Raw genomic sequence first — 16,112 nt, 5'->3', positions numbered from 1 at the left:
GTGTCAACTTGCTCAAGTTTACCTTTGGGAAGTCCTGCAGATATCTGCTGCATTATATTCAAAGCCCCATGATGCAAATGGCCCAACCACCTATGCCACAACTCGCCAATGTGTTGGCTTTGCACCAATTCTACTTTCATACTCAATGAAGCACAATCATCTACCTCTAGTTTATAGAGATTCTTCACCCAAATCCCTATCCCCTTGGTCTGACCCATGGCTATGTGTCTTAGGAATGCCTTTCCTTTACTGAAGACAACATCTTAGCCTTTGTCCTCCAACATCGCGACTGATACCAAGTTCTTCTTCAGTCCAGGCACATACATCACATCTATCAAGGTGAGAGGAGCTCCATACTCCCTTTGAAAAGAAACCGTGCCCATTCTTGAAACACTATACCTTCCGTCGTCACCCATCTCTATGCGCATCTTGAGGTCTTTCTCCTCTAAGGCAATGAATAAACTTTTATCACTGGTCATGTGGAATGAGGCTCCATTGTCAAGATACTAGACACAACTCATCATCAATGACACCATGCATGCGATAAGGGTAAAGTCCATTTCAAACTGAGAGGCTAATGCCTCACCTTTCGATCCTTTCGAGGATCCCTTCTTGGACTTCTTCGATGGAAATTAGTCGCATAATGTCCCATCTTGTGACAATTAAAGTATCTAACTTTAGACATGTCACCCTTCTTCCCTCCATGAGAAGAATTCGATTTGAAATGGGAAGCCTTCCCCTTCCCTTTCCTTGCCTTACATACTAAGGCCAGATTTTCTTCATCATCATCCTTAGATGAAGAACCATGTCATATGCTCTTCCTGATCTCCTCCTGCATAAGATCCGACCACAATCGTTCCCAATCCGACAGTTTCTCCCTTCCATTCACAGAGTCCTGGTAGCTATTCCAACTCTTTGGAAGGCCAAGGACAACGAGGCTCACCATATTATCATCAAAAGTAGTTATTCCCACACTGCCAAGCTCATCTCTGCAGGTGGTGAGCTTGTTGAGGTATGTGGAAATAGTATTGCCCTTCTCCATCTTAATTCTTTGAAGCTTATCCTTGAGCGCCAATTTCCTCAGGTCACTACTGTTATGGTAGAGGTCCTTCAAAGTCTTCCATATTGAAAATGGAGTATCCTTCCCATGGAGACTTGAGACAATATGGTCTCAAACTCCCTCAAGGATGATCCATCTCGCCTTCGCCACACACTTCTTCCACTCAGCCAACTCTTGTGCATTAGTTGAAGTTGGCTTTGGGATTTCTTGATCAATGAATTCCTTCAAGCCATTTTCTTCTAATACAAACTCCATTCTATCTTTCCATGCTATGTAATTTGAGCTACCTTCCAAGGCATACTCGAGTCTCAAGCCATAGAATTCCATTGGCCAACCTTGAAGTATGATATGAATTCGAACCTGCAACCCCAAACTTCAAACTTCAAATTCTCTTCTCAGTATATTGTTCACAACTCTGATACCATGTAGAAAATCTCTACAAATCCAGCTCTGATACCATGTAGAAAATTTCCGCAAACCTAGCTCTAATACCATGTAGAAAATTTCTACAAATCCAGTTCTGATACCATGTAGAAAAATTGTGTAGGTTAACCCGATAATGCAATATAAATCAAAGTAGAATACTATAACCTACTTCTACTATCAATTTGAAAAAGCTTAAAGATCGAGCTGAACAATATAACCAGAAGAAGAAGAATTAATTGCACAATACACATGAAAATACTTTGGGGAAAGCCTTAGCTAAAAACCCCACTATCTGTATTATCATACAATGTGGAAATACATAGGAATCATACAAAGCCTTAGCTCTCACAGCTAGCCAGCTCTCAGTACAATCGTCACAGATGCTCACAGGCAATCTTGGCTTCTCTCCAACCTTCCTCTCTTCCCTCCAAGCTCCTATTTCTTTGCAATGTTCCTTGTGGATGATTCTCCTTTACCAAGTGGAAAACTCATTTGCCAAGTGGATGATAACCTTCAAAACTGCGCAATCCTCAAGGATTAAATCCTTGACTGCATGCATGAGTTTTCTCTTTGAGAAAACACATGCAACTAATAGTAGTCTATCCTTGACTTCAATCTCAATTGGGTCTTTCTCAGAATAGGCATGCATGAGTTTATGATGAGGGAATCTTCAGTTAACTAGAGTAGCACTAGTTGAGTGCATGCATGCATCAACTGACTGTTAACTCACCATTAGTTCCTCAAACAGTTTGGAACTAATTTAATTGGACTTAACTCAGTAAATTGAGTTAACTAATTACAAATCAAATATAACTCAATCTTATCTCCTTAATTTAAGGGATAACTCTTGCATGACTTCAGAAAGACTTTTAACTTGAATTTCTCCAACTAATTAATTCAAAATGAATTAATTAATTATTTCCAAGTAGCCGTTAAGACTAAATTCGATTTTAATTCACAATTTAATTCAAGGGCATATTAAATTGGAATATTCTTGTTGCCATATTTCAACACCAAGAGTGTGAGAGACAGAGAATAGAGAGAGAGATCCAAAACTGAACTGAAAAAAGGTACCAACTAATCCTCATAAGCCTTTTTATTAATGAGACCTCTATTTTATTCAATTTTCCATTATTTTCTTTCATTTTTCTCCTCACCTGCAACCTATGACCTTTCACCTTCCTTTTCTCCTAATTTCCATTATTTTCATAAATAAAATGTCAATTAATGCCTCATGCCTTTCCAAAGCCTTTACCTTTGCCAATTTCCTTTAGCCATAATAAACCAAATGAACACCCACATTAGGATGTTTTTCCAAACACTCGGGTTGGAATATGTGTCCCATGACCTTGGTTATTATTTTTCCTTCATTAACTTTATTTACATAGAATTTTGACCGGCGCTATTATAGAAGCCCCCCGGGGGAACACTGTCCTTGGTGTTCAATGACACCTACAACCAACAAGAGTGTTGAAAGAAAAACATACTGCCCATGGACCTTTATAACTTAGCTCGATGCAATATTTACAATGGCCAACCTGCTGAGAAGCAAACCGACATGACACATAACAACATGACACCCATACTGATTATTGGAGCTTTATAACACAACTCATGGCAGTATTTACATCCATATACATATGCACATATACCAAAACATAATACCAAAACATATACCAAAAACATTCCCTCGACCAACGAATAGAGAATGATACATAACCTATAACTGATCCACCACCTCCCATGTAACTTCATCAGGCCCAAAGTGCTTCCAATGCACTTTAGCATGCTCGATTGCTTGGTTCCGGAGCATGGGTATCTTTCTCTACAATATACACTAAGGTTCCGGTTGGATTTCTCCATCTGGATCCACTTGTAATACATACCAATCAATCACATGATTAACATATTTAACATACTTCTGAAGCAATGACACATGTAAACATCACAAAATTTCACTATCGGAGGCAGTGAATGTTGATAGGCTACTGGTCCAATCCTCTCAAGAATCTTGAAAGGTCCAAAAAACTGAGGTGCCATCTTGGCACATGATCCAATCCTCAAGGAGCTCTTCTTGGGCTTGACACACAAATACACATGTTCCCCAGCCTGAAACTCCTTAAACAACCTGTTTCGATTTGCATAACTTTTATTTATGTCCCGTGTTTCCTTTAGATCCCCCTTAATAACCTACATTTCTTGTTCCATCTATGCCAACATGTATGACCCTATCAATACCATGTTCACTGGATCACTCGAAGTGATGGGAGTATTACACTTCTTCCCATATAGTGCCTCGAGTAGACTCATCCTCAGTGACTCCTGATGCCCATTGTTATAAGCAAACTCAACCAATGGAAGGTACTCCTCCCATCTCCTCTATTGATGAATCACACACATCCTCAACTTGTCCTCCAACATCCTGTTGACCCTCTGTGTCTGTCCATATGTCTATGGATGATAAGTTGTGCTGAAGGCCAAATATTTAACCAAACCTGCAAATAACTCTTTCCATAACTTGGAAGTGATCTTAGCATCCATGTATGACACAATCTTCCTTCGAACACCATGCAACCTCACTACATCTCTAATGAATAGATGTACCACATCACTTGTTGAATACATAAACTTCATTGTAATGAAGTGTGATACCTTTGTCAACCTGTCCACCACAACCATGATGGAATCATGTTGTTTAGATGTCCTCAGCAAACTTGTGATGAAATCCATGGAAATGACCTCGCACTTCCACTCCCGAACCATAATCGGCTATAGTAGTCCACCTAGATTCTTACACTCTGCCTTCCCCTGTTGATAGTCAAAACATATAGCCATAAACTTTGCCACGTCCTTCTTCAGATTCGGCCAACAATAAAACTTCTCCATCATTGTCAATGTCCTCTGGTATCCTGGGTGACCTTAATACAATTTTGCATGAAACTCTCGCAAGATAGTATTCTTGAGCTCACTATCATTCGACACATATATACTGTCGCTAAATCTGACCAAACCATCTATGGTAAGACGATAGTCCACATCTTGACCACCTGTACCCTATTGTAACCTGTGAATAAGCTCCATGTACCTACCATCCTATTGTCCTGCCTGTAAGATCCGTTCTTGTAATTTTATCCCATAATAACTCATAACTGCTATGTGATTCACATGTACTCTCCTAATAAGAGCATATGCAACCTTGTTCTCCTTACCCTTGATGTAATTGATCCCAAAGTCAAACTCACTAATCGTGGCCAACCATCTAGCATTCCTAGCATTCAAATTTGATTGATCAAATAGATACTTCAATCCACTGTGATCACTCATCAAGATGAATCGCCTGCCAAGAAAACAGTGTCTCCACATCTTCAAAGCATGGATGATCGCTAGCAACTCAAGATAATGTGTCAGATAATGTCATCGTCTGAAGATCGAATTTAGCTCGATTCAGAGACTTATAGGATAACCTAGTTTGACCTCCTGGTCAAACTACTCAAATAACAATTGAGATCCCAGTAGCACCTACTCTATAACTACTCACTAACTTTGTATTCAGTTTCCATGACTCTAACATAATACTTGTCCTTCCTGCATAAGGACTCCACCAATTACTCTCTTGCAAACATCCATGCACACCAAAAACTCTTTGTATGGATCTGCAATCTTTAATATTGGTTCATTCATCAACAATTGCTTCAACTATTCAAAACTGGCTGCACATTCCTCTGGCCATTCAAATTTCTTACCTTGCCCTTGCAATGACGTGATTAGATATGCAATAAGAGTGTTCTTGATGAACCTCCTATAATAACCTGCTAACCTCATGAATGACCTTACCTCATCCACATTTCTAGGAGCTACTCACTCCAAGATAGCTCTTATCTTCTCTGCATCCACTATTATACCTTCCTTGGAAACAACATGTCCCAAGTAATGTACCTATGTATGAAAGAAACTGCATCTGTTAAGATTTGCATACAACTAATGCTCTCTCAGTAATCTCAACATTGTTGCTAAGTGCTTGGCATGCTCTTCCTCATTTTTAGAATATATGAAGATGTCATCAATGAATAATGTTGAGAAATGGCAACAAGAAATTCTAGTTTAATTTGTCCTTGAATTAAACTGAGAATTAAAATCGAATTCTATTCTCGTAGAAACTTCTAAATAGTTAATTAAGTTTAATTAACTTAATTAGCTTAGGAATTTCGAGTTGGAAGTCTTTCTAAAGTCGTGTATATGTTCTCCCTAAGTTTTAGGAGTCTAGTATGAGTTTAAATTGAGTTGGAAATTAGATCACTCAGTTTACTGAGTTAAGTTAAATTAGTTCCAAATTGTTTGAGGAACTAATAGAGGACTAACAATCAGTTGGTGCACTAGTGCATCCACTAGTGCTACTCCAGTTAACTGAAGATTCCCTCATGAGAAACTCATGCATGTCAGTTCAGAGAAAGACCCAGTTGAGACTAGAGTGCAGGGACAATGTACTATCAGTGGTATTATTTACTGGAGTGTAAATATCATGCATGCATCAGAGATTGATCCTATGTTTGGATTGTGTAGTTTTGGAAGCATGAATTCCATTTAAATACGGGCTATTCATCCTAGGAATTACGAAATAGATTAGGGGCTTAGAGAGCTACAAAATTGGCGAAGTGTTGGTCAAGAGCTAGCTTGTGAGCTGAGAGAGTTAAGCATACTTGTGCAGAATTGTTCTAGTGAGAACACGCTTTGTATCTTCACTCATATTTCTAATATATGCAATACAGATAGGTGGGGTTTTGAGCAATGGCTTTCTCGAGGAAAACTTATTGTGTTATGTGTCATTGATTTATCTTCTTCTTGTTCATATTGTTTTCATCGATCTATTGGCTTCCGCTGGTTGAAAGTACAAGTAGATTCTTGTCTTATGCTTTAGTACATTGCATGAGCTTGTGAATATACAAGATTTTCTACAACTAATGCTCTCTCAGTAATCTCAACAATATTACTGAGTGCTCGACATGCTCTTCCTCGTTTTTAGAATATATATTTATTTTATCAATGAATACAATAGCAAACTTGTCCAGATAAGGATGCAATACACTATTCATTAAGCACATAAAGGTAGCTGGATCATTAGTCAAACCAAATGGAACTAGAAAAACTCATCATTCAAATACCTGGTCCTGAAATCAGTCTTGTATATGTCCTCTTCCTTGATGCATACCTAATGATATCCTGATCTCAAATCAATCTTCGAGAACAATGTTTCTCCCTTCAATTGATCAAACAAGTCATCAATCCTCGACAACATAAACTTGTTCTTGATGGTCACCGTATTCAACTTCTTGTAATCAATGCATAGCCTGAGAGTACCATCCTTATTCATCAAAAACAACACCGGTGCACCCCACGGTGATACACTTGGCGTAATGTATCCCTTGTCAAGAATTTCCTTCAACTGTAACTTCAACTCTACTAACTCTGAAGTCCTCATCCTGTACGATGCCTTTGATTTTGATGTTTCCCTTGGTACCAACTCAATGGAAAATTCCACTTCTCTGTGAGGCGACAACTCTGAAATCTTTGTTGGAAACACATCCTGAAATTGTTTCAAGATTAGGTACCTTCTCAATACCTCCACATCCTCAACATCCTTACTTTTATCATTAGAAATATGCATTGCAAATAACACACATAATAATATGTGACTACGCTTTTCCTGCATAGTTGTCACCATTCTAATTGATGTTTCCTTCTTCTTACCCTGCAAGATCCTATGTTCTCCATTGTCATTGTTGGTATCATCCCAAGACCCCTTTTTCCTCCTCAAAAACATATCATTTGTCCATTACTTTTCATCATATATCCCTTAAAATCCTTGAAAATTGATTATTAATAGTCTTATAGTTATTAAATTGCATAGAAATTGATTTAGGGATTTTATGTTGAAGAATTAGAAGTTTTTGATGAAATGGTTACAGGAAGTTCCAACATCCTGTAATAAGCTTATCGTTTGACATGTGGCGCAACAGTTGGGCTAGAACGAAAGGCATGGATGAAAATCAGAATTTCCAAGCATGGACAAACACCTATCTCCCAGCCGAATTGATCCTCCTATATGCGCGGTCAACTCAGGTCAAAGCATGGAACACTGGAAGACAAAAGCAGCAACAACAACTCGTTCTATTTTTATTTAGTTTTTGTTCTTTTTGAAAATACTTAGGATAGAAACATTTTGAAAAAGCTTGATGTAATAAAAGCGGCAACAGCCGAATGTACATTCATTGTCGAAATGACATGGCTGTGGATATACATATGTAAATACAGTCCGGTTAATGGTTAATGTTTAATCGTTGAATCGTTCCAGAACAGAGTTTTTAAGTTTAATACTAAGACCTATTCACAGTTACGACTTGTGTGTCTCGTGCATTGATTTGGTAGCCGGTCGATTATAAGCCAGTGTACCCCTGGAACGCGGACGGGCCCTGCGTTCAATCGGTATACTATCCATTTATTTCATTTACATTTCGGTTATCGTATGGTTGCACAGTGGTATTGATTCAATTTTGATTTCAATAGGTTTTGTATGGTTTGCATAACAGTTACAATTACTTGGGTTTCGATTTCCATAGCTTTTGATTTCCATTGAATGTATATGGTTTGCGCTTATGGTTGGTTTGCGTTTATGGTTATGCTGAACAGTCATCACTGAGATCTGGAAGTGTGTCCTGTAAGGGATTTGATCCCTGTGTGTCTTTTAAAAGCACCATCATAAACTCTGTTTTTGTTTCACAATTCATTTATGATCTCTATATAGTTTGATATAGTGTAAATATCATAGAATGCTGTGTGTTTACTGAACAAGGGTTTTCTAGGTAATATCTTTGTAAGAAGATTAAGATCGTTGTTACAGTCATACACAGTGCTTAGGTTCAGTGTTTAATTTGGTAAATACATCTAATGACAAGCATTGTAATCAGGTATATTAGTAGGATAATCTGAGTGTTTGAATGATAGGTGACATATCCCAGCCTTCCGTAAAGAAGCCTTGTGACCTACATCATAATCACTTAGCCAACAATCCTTTATGTCTATATACTTTAGACGCATGCCTCTAAGCTTACGCACCCTGGTCGATATTAAATATAGTCTAGCCTAGTACCCTAGCTAGAACACTACATTTTGGCGTCGTTGCCGGGGAGGCGTACTTAAAGGATTCAAACAAAAAGAATAAAAAAATTCAATACACAAAAATAAACAAAAACATAGTTAGAAATCATGTTCATTTATGCCTAGACTTAGAGACAATCAAGGGAGATTTGTAAAAACCCCCCACCATCTAAAAACTAACCCATCATCATCAGGAGCAGACTCTCTAGGGAATACAACACCAGCTGAGGAGGATATCCAAACATTGAAAGAAAGATTTTATTCAGGACAACAACTTACTCTTGCTGAAAGGGAAACTCTATTTGCACATAAATCACAGCAGCAACCATTTCCTAGATCTTCCACACAAGGAAAAAGTAGTACAGTTACTGAACAATCTTCTTTTCTCCTTTTTCCAATTAGAATGGCTGAGGAAGGATCTGGATCAGTACCCCACCAAGAGGAGGAGGAGTCAACTTTTAAATTCCCTATACAAGAACCACAGGAGGATGAGGAGATCAAAATGAAAAATATACCCCCATCCGTGCTACCCAATTTCTATGGTATGGCTTCAGAGGATCCAGACTCGTTCTTGTTCGAGTTTGACATTGTATGTCGAACTTATGGCTATACAGATGATGCTCATAGACTTAGATTGTTCCCAGCCACATTAAAGGCATCAGCCTTAAAATGGTTTATGGGGCTAGGTGAGCATGCCATAGTTGATTGGGATGGCATGAGGAGGATATTTCTAAGGAAATATCAGCCTTATTGCAGATCCAAAGACTCTAAAGATGATATCTTTAGAATGAGTCAGCAGGAGGATGAAACCTTAGAAGAATATTTAGAACGGTTTGTCTACAACTTGCAAAAATCTAAACACCGAACAATGCCTCCTGATCTAGTCCGCACAATATTCTTGAAAGGTATCCGGGAAGAATACATGGATGATCTCAACTTAATGGGAAAAGGTGACATTTCTGCCTTACCCTTTGAAGAAATAGCTGAACTGTGTGAAAAATATTCAAGGAGTAAAGCTAAAATGGGAAAGAGAACCTTGTCATCAAGGGTCACAAAAACTGCCTCTGCAAGTGTCACCCAGGCTAAAATTGGTAATCTTTTAGAAGAGTTTAAAACAGATTTGTTGAGCACTCTAGGGAACCAAATTGATACCTTAAAAGCGAAAAAGAAACAGGAAGAAGAAGATAATATCATGGCTATTTTCTGCCCCAAATGCCGCAAGAAACATGCATTAAAAGACTGCCCTCTAGAAAATATCCAAGTTTGTGCTTTCTGTACTGAGCATCATGATATGTTTAACTGTCCTAAAGTTAAAATTTTGCAGAACTATAATATGGCAGCCAGTACAGAGATGGAAAACGTGTATTACATGGGCGCAAAGCGACCATGGCAGCCAAGGCAAGCACCCCAAGGTATGTTTCCTAATCAAAATCTGCAATTTCCTATGAATGATCAGATGTATGCACAAAACTCATGGAATGTACCCATGCCATGGCAGCATCAAAACCAACCACAAAATCAATGGAGACCGTCTCAATAGTATTCCCAATCCTATCATCCATATCCTCAATCATACCCACCTTACTCACAACCATATCAACAGTACCAACGCCATATCCATCACATTCTCAAACATATCAGCAGCACCCTCAGCAAGTTGTTTATCATCCCCAACCTTCTCAACAAGCACTGCCTGCTCCTCCACCAATAAAGGCACCACAACTGCAATTTCCAACTAACCTACAACCTCCCAGACCCACTCAAATACCTGCTCAAACTGTCCCAAATCCGAATAATAGAGCAGAGAGGCCAGCCTATAATGTAGAGGAAGGAACTTCATACTCCACACTGCCTTTGCAAAACATTAATCTGAGGTCTGGTAGGGTGCTCCAAAAGGATTCTCCAATAACAGATCAACAAGAAGAAAACTCAGAAAAAGACAATGAAATGACAAATAAAACAAAACCAAGCAGTGATACCAAAGATAAACAGATGCAATCACTGCATCCACCTTTTCCAGACCGATTGGTCCAAGTAAAACCACCACTGCCTCCACCACAATTTGATGTCTTGGATGAACTTAAAAATGTCTACATAAAAATCCCACTGCTGCAAGCTATAAAGGACATTCCTATATATACCAAAGCCATCAAAGACATGTGTCTCAAGAAGCCTGCTAGGAAAAGGATTGATCCTCAGACCATTCATGTTTTAGGAAATTTAGCAGGCCTTATGACCAATACCATCTCCATGGAGAAGTATGTTGATCCTGGCATTCCCAAAGTGACCACCATCATTAACAACATACGGATTCCAAACACTTTGATAGATCTTGGAGCCGCAATCAATGTCATGACCCTTGAAACCATGAGAACACTCCAGCTCATAAATTTGCAACATACCACAATTGTTCTTGAATTAGCTGATAGGTCCAAAGTCATTCCTGAAGGGATTTTGGAAGACATCATTGTCTCACTGGACTCTTGGGAGTATCCAGTGGATTTCCTAGTCCTTCAACCCAAATCCAATTTAGGAGGACACCCTATCATCCTAGGTAGACCATGGTTAGCGACTGCTGATGCATTCATCGGATGCCGATCAGGCAACATGATCATTTCCAGAGGGACCGAAAGAAAACAACTCACCCTCTATCCATCGGCACAATCACTAGCAGTAACACATAACTTGTGGCTTGATGATAAATTTAATGATAAAGAAGAAGTACAATCTGTTTTTAGCATTGACCAGATCTATGATTTCCACGAAGACAATAATGATTTGGTAGAATTATTTCTTTCTCAACTTGATGTGTCTGAAAATTTGAGAAATGAACAATATAATGCTGCAGATGTACTTTTGGCTCAAAACTTTCAAGAAACATGCACTATCCACTCTTTGCAATCTACATTTCACGACATCTTTCCAGTTCAATCCATCACCAATACACAGAGTCAGGTCATAGAGATCAGTCCAGGGAAAACTTTGAACATAGGCAACCACCTAGACTCATCTCAGCAAGAGAAATTGATTAGACTCTTGAAGAAGTACCAAAAAGCCTTTGCTTGGGATTACACTGACATGCATGGGATTCACCCCGACACATGCACTCACCATATCTACACAGATAGCACCATTAAACCAGTGAGGCAACCCCAGAGAAGAATGAACCCCATGCTCCAAGGCATTGTCAGAGAGGAATTGCAAAAACTTTTGAGAGTCAACTTTATATATCCTATATCTGACAGTCAGTGGGTATCCCCATTGGTTATCATGCCGAAGAAAAATGGTAAGTGGCGCATCTGTGTTGATTACAGACAGCTGAATAAAGCAACGCTCAAAGATTACTTCCCACTGCCATTTATTGACCAAGTGTTAGACACCCTAGCTGGCAAATCATCATTTTCTTTTCTTGATGGTTTCAGTGGCTACAACCAGATCAGGATTGCCTCTGAAGACCAAGACAAAACCACATTCACCTGTCCTTGGGGCACCTATGCCTACAATTTTTTTCCATTTGGACTTTGTAACGCCCCAGCTACATTTCAGCGAGCTGTGTTAGCTATTTTCGCCGATTTAATTCATGATTGTGTTGAAGTGTATATGGATGATTTTTCAGTATATGGCAATTCATTTGAACATGCATTAGAAAATCTTGAGAGAGTTTTGAAAAGATGTATTGAAGCTAACCTGTCCCTCAGCAATGAAAAGTGCTTTATGATGTTAAATGAAGGGATAGTGTTGGGCCATTATATTTCTTTTCAAGGCATCCAGGTTGACCCAGCCAAGATCCAGATTATTGTTGATTTTCCTATTCCACAGAATCAGAGAGAGGTAAGAAGTTTTCTTGGGTATGCAAGCTATTACCGCAGATTCATTGAACATTTTAGCAAGGTAGCTTTACCTTTGTTTAAACTTCTAACCAAAGATGTACTTTTCAACTGGACTGAGAACTGTCAACATGCATTCGAACAACTTAAAAAGAAACTATCTACCGCACCAGTCTTGAGAGGGCCTAATTGGAGTTTACCATTTCATATTTTTACCGATGCATCTGACACTGCAGTAGGTGCATCATTAGGCCAAAAAGAGGAATCTTGTACTTATGCCATTTATTTCATTAGTAAAAATCTAACACCTGCAGAGTTAAACTATACAGTTACAGAGAAGGAAACACTTGCCATCATTTATGCTGTGAATAAATTCCGACATTACATAACTGGTTATGAAGTCTTTGTACATACTGATCATTCTGCCATTCGACATCTAATGAATAAGCCAATAACTAGTGGCAGAGTTACCAGATGGTTACTATTGTTACAGGAATTTAACATCACAGTGTTAGATAGACCAGGCAAAGAGAACCAGGTGGCAGATTTTCTCTCTAGACTGCAAAATCCAGGTGAGGTTGTTCCAGTTGAAGATTCTTTTCTGGATGAAAACTTATTTGCAATTTCCATAGTAACTCCTTGGTATGCTGATTTGGCAAATTATTTGTCTACAGGAAGGACACCTCCACACTTCACTGCAAAGGAAAGGAAAAGACTAATCAAACAAAGTGCTAGATATTCATGGCTTAATGGCGATTTATTTTACACTGGTTTTGATATGATCATTAGGAGATGTGTAAGAAATGATGAGGTAATTGACATTTTAAAATCTTGCTATGATGAACCGTGTGGTGGGCATTTTGCAGCGAAGCGGACAGCCTTCAAAGTTCTTACTCTTGGATACTACTGGCCATCCATTTTCAAGGATGCCAAGAAGTATGTAAAGAGTTGTGACAGCTGCCAAAGAATGGGCAGACCAACAGCTATCGATGAGATGCCCCTTCAAACCCAAGTTCACTTAGAGCCATTTGATAAGTGGGCTCTGGACTTCATAGGACCCATTAACCCAACCTCCAATGGTAAGAAGTACATCTTAGTATGTACTGATTACGTCACAAAGTGGGCTGAAGCAAAAGCACTGGTGAGAGCAACCGAACACACAGTAGTCAATTTCCTTTTTGAGGAGATTTTTGTGAGGTACGGAGTACCAAGGGAAATTGTAACTGATCAAGGTACTCAATTCACCTCAAAGCTCATGAAGGACATCACAGACAAGTACCAAATAAAGCATAGGAAAAGTACCCCTTACCATCCACAGGCCAATGGGCAGGTGGAATCAACAAACAAAACTTTGGAGGGGATCATTACCAAAACTGTTCCAATGAACCGGAAAAATTGGGAAGAAAAGCTCAAAGATGCACTCTGGGCTTACAGGATTACTTGGAAAGATACCACAGGATTTACACCATACCAATTAGTGTACGGTAAGGAGGTCATGCTTCCTATTGAATTCCAAATACAAACTTTTAAACTGGCTGCAGATTTACAAATTGATTTGGACCAAGCACAAAAAGAAAGAATCCAGCAGTTGAACCAGCTGGATGAGATGAGGCAGCAAGCAGAACAAACCACCATCCTCATGCAAAAACACAGGAAACAATGGCATGATTCACACATTAAGAAGAAGCACTTCAAGGAAGGTGACTGGGCTTTACTTTTTGATTCAAAATTCAAGGATCATAAAGCCAAGTTCACCACCCATTGGATGGGCCCCTATGAAATTATTCAGGCTTATGACAATGGTTCAGTCAAGCTCAAAACTATTGATGGAGAAGGTCATTTCTTCACAGTCAATGGTCATCGCCTGAAACTGTACACCAAGCCCATCAGCAAGCAAGATTTTCTCCATACACTATCTCAGCAAAGAGAGGTTGAGATACTGCAGCCCTCAGCTGCAGTATCACTGCCTTAGTTTCATTTCCTTTCAATTTCAAAGTCAAAAAGAAAAAAAAAAAAAAAAAAATTTATAAAACAAAAACTAAAAAAAATAAATAATAATAATAATAAAATCATGGGTTAGATGTGAAAACCAGCATCTGGCACAATCTAACCCCGAATTCCTACTTGAAAACCAATTCGTTGGCGGGTATGAATTCTCTTTCTTTTGTTCACTGTTTGATTTCTCAGCTGAATCATGACTTGAGGACAAGTGAAACTTTTAGTCGGGGAGAGAGGCATCAACATTTTGTTACTTTTATCTCTCCCTTGTAAATTCTTCAAGATTTCTTATTCTATATTTTCACTGTAAATTTCCAACAACAGCTTGTTCCAGCATTCCAGACTTCAATAAGTAATTTGTTCTGTCATTGTTTTATCTCAGAGGGACCTGGTTATAAACATTTTGAAGGGGGACCTGTTCTGTTCAGACATTTATGCTACCAACACCAGCAGTAATGGGACCTATTTAAGACATTCAGAAGGGACCTGTTAAAGAAATTGACAACGAGGGCTACTTCAACAGAATTTCATCAAGTTTCTACAAGGATTTGGGCACCAACACTCCATCAAATGTCCAAGCTCAGTGAACCTGTAACAGTATAAGGAGCTGCATGAACATTTTCAAAAATTTTCTAAGGGACCTGTTACATTCAAATTTTCTCAAAGGGACCTGTTACATCTTCAAATTTTTCTCAAAACACCTGTGCACTTAATCTTCCTCAGAGGACCTGTTACAACAAGAAAAAGAGCAGTCAAAAAAAGGGATTAGCAACTCAGCATGTCAATACAATAGCGACCAACAAAAGAGTAATGTGTTTCTGTTCTTAAACATTTAATTTCCTAGATTGGTTTTTAATGTAACTTTAATGACTGTGAACTGTTATGATTAATTTCAAGGACACCTACATCAATCTACTATCATCCCTTATCCCACCGATTCTCATCATTCCCATACATCAACTTATTCATATCTCTAAAACCCATTATCAACACATCAATCTTGTCATACATCCTACAGCCATACCAACATCCTCTATACGACCGAATACCAACTGAAAAAGGGCACGTGGTGAGTTGTGTTTTTAAATACAAAGGGAGAGACAGATGTAAAGCGGCCTATCTATTTCACTCCACACAGCCAAATCATAACTTCACCACCCAACGTACCCAATGATCCAAGGGGCTCCCCGAAATCATACCCAGCATTATAGATACGCTACCAGCGCTCTTGTAGTGACATCCATGTAAGCGTACAACACTCCTCTGTTTTTTTAAATGAATGGATACGTTGTGAAGTGAGTACAGGGTTATCTCACCATCATTTCCACCTTCGATTCCCATAACTTTCAAAGTGGAATCAGAAGCAAGGAGCGCCGAAGGGAGTATTACCATTTGGGTCGATTTACATAGTGAAGATTGCAAGCAGTGAGCGCCAGAAGAGGGAAGTATCACCACTCTATTTTGACTACCATCACAGTCATATCGACCAGCCGAGCATCATATCAAAGACTAAGGAAGCGATACACCAGGTAACCAACTCGAAATTTCTTTGTTAAAATTGTAAGAGTATAGACAGAGAAGGGTTAGAGGCACGACCCTTTGCCACTACCATGACTAATAGGGTCGAGCCGAGTGTGTTCGACAGTTCA

This window comes from Pinus tabuliformis, chromosome 4_1 (assembly GCF_031772625.1).
Source record: "Pinus tabuliformis cultivar Carrire ecotype Pingquan chromosome 4_1, CPIR1, whole genome shotgun sequence".
Classification (NCBI taxonomy): Eukaryota; Viridiplantae; Streptophyta; class Pinopsida; order Pinales; family Pinaceae; genus Pinus; species Pinus tabuliformis.
This window is presented reverse-complemented; position numbering follows the sequence as displayed.